A 14681-nucleotide genomic window follows, 5' to 3' on the forward strand; every position below is an offset into this window, starting at 1 on the left:
TTCACGATCATTTGCTTCTCTGTTAAAAAAAAAAAACAAACCTCTCCAAAAGTGAGCTGCCATACTTAGTAGTTACCTTTCCCCAGCATGAGCAACATGGCCTGCGAATGGCATTATTTCTGTGAAATGGGGTTCTGACGCGTGGAAAATATTTAATCCCAAATTTTAAAATCCCAATGCCTCATTCTTCTGAGACAGAGGGGGAAATACACACAGTAAGAAGAGTTAAGGTCTGGATAAAACGGCTGCTCTGAGGTTCCTGTTGGAAATGACACAATTGACCAAAGTCTTCTGACTTCCCTCAACGCTACCGTGTCAAGCAATGACTGTGTCCTTCATTTCTCTTGAAACAACCAAGTGGTTCCCAGAGGAGCACTCTGAGCCACTTTCCATGCTTTTGCAGAAAAAATGCCATTCCAGATCTTAAATATTTCCGTCTCCTTTTGTTGCACAGTGGTGCTCAAGATGAGAAAAATACTCTTGTTTGCTTCTAGGTAAGACCCTTTCATTGCCCAGCCATCGCCATGGAAAGATTTGCTAATTTTTGTTTTGTTTCCTTTCTGAAGTACTGTTGTTACAGAGTAGGAATATATTCAAGTTTGATATGCTTGGCACTCTTAACAGAAAAATATTCTGAAGTCAAGAAAACAACAGCTCATTAGTTACAGCAATCACAGGCTTCTTTGTTTGCCACCACGTAGATGACCAAAGGTTGCCTGAAGGTCTACCTATCACTCCTAAAACATTTTTTTACTTCCACTAGTATGTCACCCAAGAGACATGGACTCCCCTGAAGGTTTTAGGGTCTTTTCAGGGAAGTTGGTACAGGCAACCCGGTCTTACAACCACAGCAAACTCAGGCTGGTGGCACCAAAGCTGCTGTCCCTGGCCCAACACCACTCCCAGCAGGGTCAACGTTGCTAGAACAGCAGGTAGCTCATGGCTGTGTCCTGGCTAGTCAGGGCATCTCCATCTCAAGAACTGACAAACATCACTGTGTTTCTGTGGGAAAAAAAAATTATCATGTTTGTTCTCACATTGGATTGTGAGAAAGCAGGAGATCAGGACCTAAGAGCAACCACTTGAAGCAGGGAAAAGGATGGGAGATCTGGAAGAGGATGTCCCCTTAACATGGACAAATCTGTCTCTACCGGTGCTGATACTGCTAGAGTTGCCTACATTTGACAAGCAAACAGCAAGAGAAGCAGCTTGATGGAGAAATGAAAGAATTTTCAGTACCTTCTAAAACAAGGTGGCCATGCCATGGGCTGTAATGCAAGAGGCGCAGAAGAGGTTTCCAAATCCAAGTCCACAGAGAAGAGCTCTGCTCCAAAGTAACTTCTCCCTCAGGGCTGACAAGGTGCATCACAGCCCTTGCGTCAACAGCTTCGTTTTCCAAAGCGCTAAGCCCAGGTTTAACATTTACCCAGGACGCTGCAGACCATCGGGAGTCACAGAACAACACGCCTTCATCCTTTCTGCTCTGCAGGCTGCATCATGCCTTACAGCCTTGGTGTCAGAGGGCAATGTCCAGCAGCACAACACAGCTGCTGACAGCCACCTGGCCAACCACAAATACATTAAGCCACTGACGGTCTATTTGGAGACAGAAACATTTCTGTAAAATGCTCAGCATCTCATCTGTGACAAATCTAAAAAGCTTTCCACTCCTTACAATCATGTTCAAGCGCCAAAATAAAACCAGCCTGCTTTGCCTGACAACTGACGGTTATCTTGGGAAGATGCCACTAGGCCCAACGGCAAAAGGCTGCTTTTCCTGAGCATCCTCCATGTTTATATTTGACTAGCTCCGAAAACAGGCTGGGGGTATTTGTGGAAGCCTACTTTGAGCTACAATCCATCTTTTCCTTCCTGAGGTCTGCTAATCTCTTGCCTTTGAGCGTAGCACTAGAGAAGACGACTCAAATGTAAGCAGCGAGAAGAAACTCACTTGAGATGTCAAAAATGACTCTTTAAAATTAGGGCGGTGACAAACGAGTTGGAAAATGACCGTTGCCTGTTTTGCTATAAAGGGAATGCTCAGCAGCAGTTACACAAAATGTGAGCTGGTCCCATGCCAAAAGTGGGATCTGTATATAAATTTCAAGCCATGACTGTAGGGGAAGCAGTGACCTCCAAGGGCAACCTGGACCTCTGTGTTTATTTTCCCACGTATGACTCTCGCACTGTGCTGCACTGACCTGAAAAACCCACCAAGAGTTGCTTTCATGAAGTGACAACGTGCTTGGTATCACCAAGCAATCCCACCGAGCTCCAGTTGGAGGCACTGGGTCTGGGGTCTCCAGCCTGACCCTGCTCCTGGCACGGCCAACGCTGCAGCGGGTTGCTCAGGGCAGTGTCTGGGGGCATCAGGGCAGTCCCTGAGGATGGGGATCCCCCACTGCTCAGGGCCCTGTCCCAGGGATGCTCTTCATCCATCAACCAGGCCCTTTTTAGACTCCAGAAACAGCTCCCGTTCCTCACTTTTCTCCTGCCGCCCAGCTCCCGGATGATGCAGTCATTAACTCCATCATTTATTATTGTTATCATTCCTTTATTACTTGGCTGGCAACCTACTTTTCTAGGACGCCATATGAGTTTCAGCTACTTTACAGACACACTGAGAATATTTGGTTTTATGGGACACGCTAGCGTGCTGTGACATCCCCGTCATGTGCCGCTTTGTGAAGCTTTTTAACTTTTACATCCTTATGTTAATGTTTAGGGGTTTGAGATTAACTGTTTATTTTATTTTCTTTCAGCAAAGCTTGCGTTCCCAGAGAACATCCTGTAGCTTCCTAGCCTTTATGTGGATTTCCACAGCATTTTAACAATAATAACGTCATTTCCCAGCAGAGCTGTTAACGTCAGTCTCTGACTGTGATAAATTAATATACTGAATATCAATGTTCCTTTCTACTTTGGTTTTGCGGCTATTTTTACCTCGTTTCCCTTAAGGACTCTGTGCTTTCAAAATACATTTTCATTTTAAAATCCCAAGCAATTGTACATTCAGCTTCTGTGCCCTTTGCTTTTGGAAGTTACTGACCAGAGAAACCGTTTGAAGAAGAAAGATCCTAAGCTGCCTGCAAATCCTTCCAATACAAGTTTTCATCAAGTCTTCCTTAGTAAAAAAAAATTAAAATAAAAAAAAAAAATTTATGATTAAATACTTTTTGACTAAGAAATAACACTGTGCACTGCTCAACGCAAATGTTCAGATTTGCAAAGGCTCTATCATAGAATCATAGAATGTTTAAGGTTGAAAGAGACCTCCAAGATCATCACGTCCAACCATCAACCCAACACCACCGTGCCTACTAAACCATGTTGCCTACTAAACAACCAACAACAGGTTGCCCAGAGAGGTGGTGGGTGCCCCATCCCTGGAAACATTCCAGGCCAGGTTGGCTGGGGCTCTGAGCAACCTGATCTGGTTGGAGATGTCCCTGCTCCTGGCAGGGGGGTTGGACTGGATGGCCTTTGAAGGTCCCTTCCAACACAAACACTTTTATGATTCTATGTCCTGAAGTGCCATGTCTACATGTTCTTTGACCACAAAGCTATGAAGCGTACAACCTAGAAGTTCAGTCAACACTGACTTCAGCAGCAAAATCTTTCAGGTAAAGCAGGTCAAACAAATTGATGAAGGTTCATCTCAATAGGTACAAATGGATCAAGGATACACTGCAGCTGGGGAATTTTTTTTTTTTAATCTAGTAAATATTCACAGTGAAAAATGAGAAGATTTCTTAATGCCACTGAAACCACTACTGAAACATCTTGCATGTAGTGAGAGCGTATAGTTGTCACAAACTGTGTTTAGAAGCAACATTGTATGGTTTGGGGTTTTTTTTGTTTTGGATTTTTTTAACCTGAAGCCCAAAGCTGTATTTATGACATTTTTTACACTTTCTATTAAAGATGAAAACACAAGTTCAGCAAGAGGTACCTAACACCAGGGCAGCATCTGTAGTACAGACCAGCTCAGCGCAGTGAGCAAAACCAACAAAACCAGGTGCCTTTTTTTCAAGTATAAATTAATATTTTTCCTCTGGTCAATTTGTTCTTCATTTGAGCATTTTATGCATCACCTGCTTCCCGTATTAGAGCCTGAAGACAGCTAGATAAGCACGCTTTGCTCCCATCAACCACCTTATTCATCAGTTAAGAGACAACGCCGTCTGTTTTTCAAAGTAAAAGGACAGGCGGGAATTGCTGTTCGGAGTCACTCTTTACCATCCAGATGAAGTTGTGTTTATGCATATATTAAGAGAAAAATACCAAGGTGATGGAACCAGCTGTATTATTTTAGAAATCTTATTTTTTTTTCCCCCTTTCCAGGCTCAGTCCCATGGGCAAAACTGCCTCTTGTACAAAGTCTGGTGCACCCAGCTGAACCCGGCCCTGTAGGCACCAGAAGAGCTTGTGGCAACTCACCTGGGATGGGGTTTTACAGCCAGCCTTCAATGGCTGCTCAAGGCTGGGCATAAAACCTCTTCATCCCCCTCTCCTCTGAGGCCAGGACCCATTAAAAACAAATTTCTGAGATTCACAAAGCAGACTTCAAACCAACTTCAGGTCTTTGGCAGACAGTTGTCCTATTGTAAATAGACTCTTGCCATTTAAAATATTTTATTTTTCTACATCGTAACAAGTTCTATCAGGTATCAGTTTGAAGAATGGGAAACAACACTCAGTGAACCTTGAAGATGGACATGCTGAGCTCTATTCTGCATCTGCCTTAAAAAGATGTTACAAAATTCCTTTTCCCTCTGAAATTTCCCCATAGAAGAGACTTGTCACCCATTTGTGAGGTCCCCATCACATTAATTCTCCTTACACTGTGGCCACAGAAAGTCACTGTTTCTTCTCAGCTTTGGTTTGGAGTACTTAATGAGAAGACATCTCTTGAACTAAAAAAAAAAAAAACCACCAACCCCTCAGAGCCCTTGTGTCCTCCTCAGGAGCTTTCCTGCCTTCTTGTTTTCCCTGCAAATGAGAAGCATCACAAAGCTTCACTCTTTCTAGACAGGTTCACATTCTTCCACTATCTACAGCAGCATCTTAAATCCTACTTGTTCATCCCCACACAGCAGTAGGACACTGAGTGTGTCTTATATCTTTCCGCCCCAGCAAAATTTAAAAAAAACTTGAGAGAGGAGCTATGGGGACAAGAGGGCAAGCCACACAAATTGCTGGATACATCAGACAACAAAAATTCAGTCAAATCACAGCATCCTGGGAGATTTGGCGGAATCCACCACCACCTCTACGTCCAGCTTGTTTCAAAGCCTAGCGATGCTGCACAGCTCCTGGATTCGAGTGTAGTAAGCATGGCTGACAGTGGACAGGATCACTTCTCTAGGTTTCTTTTTTTCCCAGCCTCTCTCAGATCAAATCCTTCCAGAGAATAACTCCGTCTAAGGCCAAGTGGAAACACCCAGCCTACGCCTGGCAAGCCCGCAGGCAGCGAAAAGTGGGTCGCTTCAGAAGAGAGCGAGCCAAAGCCTTGCCTGGCACAGCCTGGTAATTGGTCATCCTTTGCTGCGTGCATTTCCTATTTCCATAATTAATATAATTACTTTATTTTTCCTCCTGGATTAAAATCTGGTTGCATCTCCATAAGACCCAAGAGGAGCCAACCCAGTGGTCAATGCAACATGGCCCAAATATTCAGTCAGAGACCAGAGCTGAAACAGAGTCTCAATGCTGATAAATAACAGGTAGAGTTACTGAATACCTTGAATATTTTTCCTGTTTTATCATTTAGGACATTCCTGCAGGACCACTTTTAGAAACCCAGAGAGCCCTCTGCAATTCCGAGCTAAACACATTTGTTTTCTGTGCTGTCCTGTATATACACTTCATATTCAATAGCACTAAACTTCCATCTGATATAAACTAAATGAGCCTGCTTACACATTAAAAAAAAAAAAAAAATCTGTGCTATTTCTGTGATATAATTACTTGTTGATTCCAGAAAAGGTAATAAAAAAAGAAAAAGGGTTTGTTGAGCAAGAGGAATGACAGCCAGACCCAAAGGGAAATACATTCCTTTTGCAAGGGCAGTTTGCTCTGCAAAGCTCAAAGTGCCCAGAGGGGAAAAAAGAAAAAAATAAACTAGTGGAAAAAAAAAATAAAAATAGAGATTTCACCTACGGCAATGCTGCACCCCAGATAATCAAGAGTTTCTGAGGAGCTGTGAGGAGCCACATCCCAGGGACTCCACTAAATTCTTACAAGATTGGTGCTTTGTAAAAAATTCAACTTTCAGGCACGTTACAGTGATCTGAGGTGATGGTAAATGAACACGCTATCCTTCTATTTACGCTGAAAAGGTCTTCAAAAGTTGTCATGTCTGCTACGAAAAAGTAAGATCCTACCCTTCCCCGTGATTTTTACAATTACTAGATGAATGAAAATATTGAAATTTAAATATAGTTAAATATAGTTTTATTATAGCAGCGTTTTTGAATATTCCGGCAGGGTTTTTGTACCAGCATCTTTCTCTCGAAGCTTTCCGTAGTTGTGGGGTAGGTACAAGGATGCTGCGTTGTGGCCTGTGGAAAAGTTCATGGAAAAACACAAATAGAAAGTCTTCCGTTCTTTCCTGGATAGAAAGTTGTGCTGCCCGCCCCTGCCTGTTAGCGATGACACCTAGACACGCTGATTCATACGGCTGAGAGGCTATTCCATAGGAAAATGTGGGTGAATTTAATTACAGACCAGAAGTTCAGGTCAGGCCATCTGCCCATCACAAGGGGCACAAGCAGGAGATATGGACCCTTTTGCAGTGGCTTTTGGGACATCTCTCACCCACAAGAGGAGACAGCGATGTTAAGAAAAGGTTAAAAAACCAACAAAATCAAGCCCGGTTGATTCTGAGAACAGTACAGAAATGAAACCGCGGTGCTCGAGCTCTGACTTCACGGCTGTTTCCAGCTCAGAGTTGATGGTTTGTTTCCAGATCTGCAGGTCTGGAAGTCTGTGGTTCTTCCTGGACCAGTGATAGTGCAGTTACAGAGCAGTGAAATCTTTAGCGATAGCATTTGTCTGTCAGAAATCAGGTGTCCCTGTCCTTGAAAAAAACCTCAGTAGGCTTCTTGCTTGACGTACAGAAACACTCCCTTAAAAAAATTCAGTCAGGCCACCACAATCTGCCATGAAGACCTTCTTGATGTGGAGAAAAACAAAAGGAAAATAGAGAAATATAATCACCCAACATTGACTAAAATTGATTAATCCTTTTTCAAAATTTTTTTTTGTTTTTATAAAGCAATGTTTTCTCTTGAAAGAGTCCCAACAGTTGAGTCAATCCAAAAGGAATTTCAGGTTTCTTCATTCCACAAGGGGAGGGAAAATAAAACACATACACAATTATTCCAGTTGACCGAAAGTACACATTTTTTGTTTGCTGGCCGAATCAGAAAGCAAAGTTTTCCACCCGGCTCTGTCCTCGAGGGCAAGGTTTTGCAAGTGGAAGCGGGCTGAATTCTTTCGATGATGAGTAAAGCAGAAGAGTGGCTAGCATGCTGCTGGCTGCCTTGGCTCTGTACTAAGACCCTGTAAAAGCCTACGGATGTCACTCGGAGCAGCAGCAATTCCTAGCACACTTTGGGATGGTATCAGTGGAGTTGGCCCAAATCATAGTTTACGTAAAGTTATTCTGCTTTTAAATTAAAGTTATTGCAGCTTGGGGTAATGAGTGCTCAAGACTCTGCTTGGCAACTTCTTTGAAGCATAAATGTGCTGAGAATTGTTCAGAATTAGAGTGAAATTTTCTGCTTGCTGATCCAGAAAGAGTCTAACAATTTTTAGGCTAGTCCAGGTCTATTTAGATCAACCAACATTTTGGTAACTCCATTGGAAAGTAAAGTGTAGGACCAGGAGGCACCGTGAGAAGTGGTCTTCAGGTCTTCCCAACCTTGTGATAGGCCCAGATTTCACTCCAACTATTCATGAAAGTCCTCAGTAGAGCTCAGATATTCACAGAGGTGATTCAGGTGCCCTTCTCCTAGCAGGGGCTCAGAGGTTGATGCCATGATCCCTCTCACTACCTCAACCCCTGGACCACTCTCTGGTAACAGATGTGCAAGGCACACGGCAGCAACCGAGACTCCAAAACTGCTTTCAGCAGCCCACTGCAGCACTTAATTTTCTGGAGAAGTTCAGTGTACACTCTACAGCAAAGAGACTGCGATAAGACAACCAAAGACTTATTTTCCCCATCTACCAGGGAAAATACATGCTGTTACTCCCTATGTATTAGAATATCTTGGGAACTCGAAGCCTTGGTCTACCCTTCCTCTTTTTCTAGAAAGACAAAATCTTATTGTCCCAGCCCTTTTAGTTTTTCTTTCGTTTCATAGAAAAAAGTTTCTTCTCTGAAATATCTCTTTCAAATATGTACTCCTAAACTTCAAGCTAATACTATGCGTCAGTTGATATGTTCAGATTACAAAAATCCGCTGTTGAGCAGACCACCACCACATACATTTTACATTTCCACTTACAATCTATTTAAACAGTTACTCAAGAAATCCCAGAGGTAACATGGTACCGATCCTCCTCCCCTGGAACCACCCCTGTTCAAGGAGCAGACGCTTCGGCAGCAGGAAATCTCTGGCAAGAAACCCAACATCCAACGAACATGCTGCTTTGGTCCATCTATGACCTTTTCACAAGAGAATTGACTCTTGCAGACCACAAATGGGACCAAACCTTGAGTATGCTCCAAGCAACGCTGGATTCCTGTGACCTTCAGAGGTCCCTTTGGATGTTATCACTCTTCAGCTCCAAAACCTTGTTGGACTCCAGCATAAGAAGAGGTCTGTCCAGTTTGGCGGTGGGAGGGGACAGCAGTGATACCCCATCCCAAAAATATCAGAGATATTTTGATTCCTTTCTAGAGCAGTTGAAACAATTTCCATTTAAACCTTGCACTTTTTTTTTTGTAAACCACCCAAAATTTATGATCCCAGGGAGAATATTTTTTTATAGTTCAGAATTTATACATACATTTCTCAGTTGCATGGTATCTGAAGATTTTTTTTCCCCGGGCATACAAATCAGTAATTAAAATATCCAGAAGATGCCATTTCCAGCCAATACCCAGGGCTATGCATTATCTTAAAATCATAATTTGTTACTGAGCACTAGAAAGACTTCAATTTCCAGCTGTGAAGAGTTTTCATGACAAGTTCAGCTGCTTTCACAGAGGGGAAAAGAAATTGCATGTTACACAAATGTTGCTAGCAAGGTTTGCCAGGAAGGGTGGACATCTCTTTCATGACAACTCCAGTAGAAAACCAGTCTGGAGCTGCCTAATAAACCACTTTTCCGTTGGAAAAATGACAGTTTTCTAAAGCTGAAACTTTCTCAAAGAAGCATCAAAACTTCAAGGGAGGCCATTTCTTGAGTCTGGGATGGTGTCTCTGCTCCCAACAAGAGTGACCAGAAGTGAAGTGGCCAGGAAAGCTTGTAAGGTAGACCTTCGAGCAAGACCATATCTACCATGGGCTCCTGCACCATTCCCCTCCACTGCAGGAATCTGAACTGATGGCAAGTGCTGCTGTGGAAAGAGGAGCCTGCATCGCCCAAGCCCATTGCAAAAATGGGAAGAAGTCTCCAACACTGCCTCTGCCAGAGCCTCTCTGCATTCCCCCTGCATCACCTCACTTTCTTATTCCAGCTGGATGCTCCTGCCCGTAGGACCATCCAGCATTTGTCTCCAGGAGATAAACAGTTATCAGGGCCAGAGGCATTATATGACTAAACAGAGCTGAAAAGGCACTTTCTGCTAGGGAGAAGCCAAGATTTCCATTAACAGGTATATTTGGAGGTTATGGATTGAGACCTACACATTAGACCTTACCAAATTCACCGGCCTCACATAGAGACCTATGTGAAAAACCCCACAAACCCCAAAACTCTTCTTAAATCCCCACAGCTTTGTCCCCACTTGACAACTACAGCTCATAACACTAAACTGTTGGTTTAGATTTAGTTCGCCCGAAGCGGAGTTAGACTTGACCCCTGTTTGTTGGTCACAGCTTAGGATGGTAGGAATAGACTCTGGAACGATGTCAGTTTTTATTTCTTTAAAAGAAACACCATTTCTCTAGGCATGGAAACATTTGAAGGTTTCAGCCTGGCTGCAGCCGAACGGGGTTTGTTTAAAAACACCACTTCAAAATGAATGTATTTCCCATACATCATTATGCGGGGCAGCTTCGGGGAGGGTGTTGGCAGGCTATAGGCTGGTAGAGCTCATTTTAAACAGCAAAGCAAACTGCAGCACCCCCAAAGCTAACAAGTTCCCAGATTAATTTGAAAAATTAAAATAAAATAAAATAAAATAAAATAAAATAAAACAAAATAAATACTACAAAGGACAAAAATTACCCCTTATATCTATGCTGAAGTGACACAGGCCTGCCCAAACTACTCAGATTAGGCTATTTTTCCATTCTATTATATCAAATATTTACTCTGTTAGTGGTTGGTAGTCACACATCCAAAAATAAACACCACTGCCTTGCATCACAGACCCTGTTTTGTTCATATTTGGTCTAACACGGAGGACCAGCCCAGCTACCCACCTGAACTCAGGGACAGCTCGGTGGCCCCACTCAACAATGCCGTGATTTTGCTGGTTGATTCCAAACCCAAGCCCTAGGGAAGTTCACATTTAGACCAGGCAGAGGGGCCAAGCCTCATGATTTGGACCTGAACTCTATTTTTAACCTCCTGAAGAAGAAACAAGCCTTCCTGCTTCCGACCTGGGCTCCAACCAAGTCTCATACCCAACGACTCAGCTCTACACCAACCTCTGCCAAGAGAACCCTATGCCTTCAGGCTCAAGACCACCCGTGATCAAAACCAACCCACCAGCAAACAGACCACCTGACAAACCATTAAGGGAAAGAAAAGAAAGAGGGCGAAAAGAACAAGACTCAAAAATATTTTAAAATAATATATTTCTTGGCCTGCACCAATTCTGGTTCTCAGCACTTTAAGGCTGCTGGACCAGAGGTCGGCATCCAACCATCCATCACAGAGACATCCATATTTAGTGGGGCTGTGGGGTCAGAGTAGTTCTTATAAAACACTGTTTGGATGGAGAAATTGGCCTCTCTCCTATTTGTACAGGTGAGAAACTTTTCCTGTACGTACAGAGCTTGGGGAGTTGATCACCCGTTCACATCTCCGTGCTCTCCTTTCCCAGCATTACTTGACATCCACTTGTTATTTCTGATATCTTTTGGGCCACGGGCACTTTTTTAAATTTCATTTTTGCACTTCTCATGCCCTCCTTTTCCTCTTTCGTCCCCAAGGGGATTCAGTACAGGCTGTTGGCACGCAAGAAGGGACTGACCATACAACCCTGATTTACTCCAGCCGTACCTCTGTCTGAGCAAGAGCAGCCACAGTAACCTTGATTTGGGTTTTTCCTGTCATGAGGTAAGGCAGTGAGAGAAGAGGGAAGGGTGGCAACAGGCTCTTTGTGTATGGAAGAACACCCTACCTGTCCCACACAAGGTTAGCCACAATGACGCTGCAGGAACCCCCCCAAGAAATTTGCTAAATAAGAGTAAATGTGCTGCTTCACCTGCTGGGTTGTTGTGGTTTTTTTTTTCTTGTACACCAAATGCAACTTTTCAGGTAGTCCCAGAGAGCAGAAAGACTAGAAGAATGATCTTGGGCACCGACAAAAAGGCAAGCCACCAGCACACCAGCAATGTCAGTGCAACAAAACCTCAATTTCCCCGTTCTCCGTACTGTTTCTTTCTTGCTTCTCTGTCCTGTTGTCTAATTAATGGACTGGCATTTCCCGCCTCCCCCCCCCACCCCATCCACAATTTAACCAGGTCCTTTTCTTTCCTTCTGTTGCTCAGTGAATAAATCGGGGACTTACAAAGCCCAAGTCAGGACACCAGAGCCTAGCGCAGCTGTGAATTGGTTTCTGTACCTGGTTTATAGCCTTCTCTATTTGATGCCTTAATGGTATCAGAATGTCCTGAGTCCTTTTCCGCAGCACCACAAGATAATAAAGCATGCCTTAAGGCAACATGCTGCAGAAACACTCTTCAGAAGAAAATTATCACGTATTAGAAAGGTACAGTGAGTCACAGAAACACGACTACCATTTTAAGAGGGAATTCGGAAATATTCCCCATGCTTGCATTCACCAGTCAGACACAGGAGTTATGAAACGGTCTTTGAAGAAAAACACCAGTGGAAAAAAAAAGCAAAAGCCACATGGAAGAAAACAGCATCTCAAACTGTTTGCTCTTGCCTCCCTGGGTGGCTGGCACTCAAAAGAGGCAAAAGACTCAGCTTAGTGGTTAGGTCCAGCTTACGAGTGCCAGGCTGCTACTTAGAAAAAAAAAAATCTCATTTTCCTCCCTGATTTCTCAACAGAAAAGTCTAAGGCCTGCCAATGTCTTATTTTTTAAAGGTATATTTATGTATAAAAATAAATATAAAATGCCTTCAAGCCTCATTCCCCCCATCTCTTGTACCTCGACTAGTCTAGTATTTTATGTAACTTGTTCCATTTTATGTCTAATTGTGCATAATTTACTGTTTACCCCCTCCAGAAAACTAGGACAGTGGCATTAACCCTGTCTTCGTTACAGCTGCACCCAACCACAGGGAGATTTTCCCTTTCACCCCCAGCTTTCCCTCACCAGGTGGGACTTTGGATTGATGTTAATATTGCCAGCTCCTCAGCTTGTGGCTAATTGCTGCCGGTTTGTGCCTGAACGGGACGTACTCCGTCACTTGGTCTCACAAGAGGAGCTACAATATTTAGTGACAAATCTCTTGCTCCAAACAGAGCAAAAACCTCCTTCAACAGCGTGTTATTTGTCCCTAGAAATGTCTTTGCCGCTAGAAGGACTTATAGCCACATGGAGAAATTTATGCTTCCCATTCTTCTCCCTTGGACACACCAAACCACATTTCTTCACTCTGGCTCGTAACATCTGGCAGTGGCCATTTCAGGCTACATCGCACTGCTTGGGTGGTTTCCTCTCGTTGAACCTTTGTCCAAAGCCAACGCTGAAGTTACACCAAGATCCATACGCCATTGAACAGCTTGATCTCACCCAACGCTTCGGGATCTCTCTAGAGCCGCAAAAAAACTGCCTTTCCCCTCAATCAAAAGTAGGTTATGGGCTGTAGGTACCCATGCAAGCCAAGGGACATTGAGTACATGCAACCCTGTGCAGGGTGTCCTTCCAAAACAAATAGACAAGTTACTGTGCAAGTCCTGTCTTTGCCATGTCACTTTTTATTTGTTTTGAAGAAAAAAAAAAAGAAAGGACACTTCTCCTGCGCACACAAGCGTAAGAAGAATGTGCCACAGAATAATCACGTCTTGCCTTTGAGTTTCATTATTTGTTTTGTGAGTTTTGGTTTCAACTGGGAGAGGGTTTTAAGTGTATTATTTTAGCAAGTTCTTAGATTAAATTACTTACTGTCAATGGTTTATACAGCAAATCCAATTATTACATTTCACTTATGTTTCATTAGTATTAGAAGAGCCTATTACTTGAGAACATACTTAAAGGTGAAATAAGAGCTGGTCCAGAAGTCAAAGCTTAGAGAAAGCATCAAATAATTTTAATGTCAGTTTACTGCTGGAGGAACAGGGGAAAATAACCAAAAAGTAAACCCCCGATTTTAACTGTACCTAGGCTCCCATGGTATGGAAATATTCACCCATATCTTCATTTTCATTGTCACAGCTCTTCTATTTTGCCTGTGAAGCGTGTATCCAGAAGTTTTCTTTTCAAAGAAATATTATTTCCTTCCATTTTGTGAGAACCATGACCATTGAGAATAGTGAACTAGCCGCCTTTATTTTTATATGAAGGATGACTTACCCGTAACATTTTACAGAAATGAATTTGGTTTTTTTAACCCACATTACAAAAACCTTAAAACCTATGACTCCAAGATTTGCCTTCATATCCTCCTGCTTAAACAGCAGGACTTCGTTTTATGAAAAAAGAATTACTTTTTATTACTAACTTCTAAAGTACATGGTGTTAGTAGGTCCATGATAAACCTGTCTTTTTCCAAGATGGAGTGGAGGTCGTACTGTTGTATCAAGAAATTACACGAACAGAATTGGGGGGGAAGTCAGGAAGCAGGCTGGGAAATTTTCAGTATAACCAAAAATAGCTGAACATAACATCCAATCAACTTCCCAAGCATTTGGGTCTGGTGGCATCTTTTGAAGGCCTACTTGGTGCAGAATTAAAACACACTTCTAACAACAAGGAGGTGAAAATACTTTAATAACCACTGTTGCCACAGGCTCCTGTTTTAAATAACTTTTTTTGCAATTACTTTTTGACATGGACTTTAGAAACCAATATTGAGCAGACAAATTAGGAATGAGCATGCTTCACCTGCTTGATGGTGTACAGTTATCCACACTCACGTCCAGGACTCACCTTCTGCATTGTGATTATTCAGGCTGGCATTACACCAGGGAACAAGGACAGAATTTCGGAAATATTAAGGAAACTTTTCCCCGTGTCACCCCCATCAGTAGCACTTGCAGAAAACCTACGCAGCTGCGGAAGCTGTAATCACGGCGGAATCACGTGTCATGTTACAAGGCGTTGGACTTGCAAGCAGAGGAAGAGGAGTACATCTAGGGA

The sequence above is a fragment of the Chlamydotis macqueenii genome, chromosome 7, assembly GCF_036417535.1.
Source record: "Chlamydotis macqueenii isolate bChlMac1 chromosome 7, bChlMac1.mat, whole genome shotgun sequence".
Classification (NCBI taxonomy): Eukaryota; Metazoa; Chordata; class Aves; order Otidiformes; family Otididae; genus Chlamydotis; species Chlamydotis macqueenii.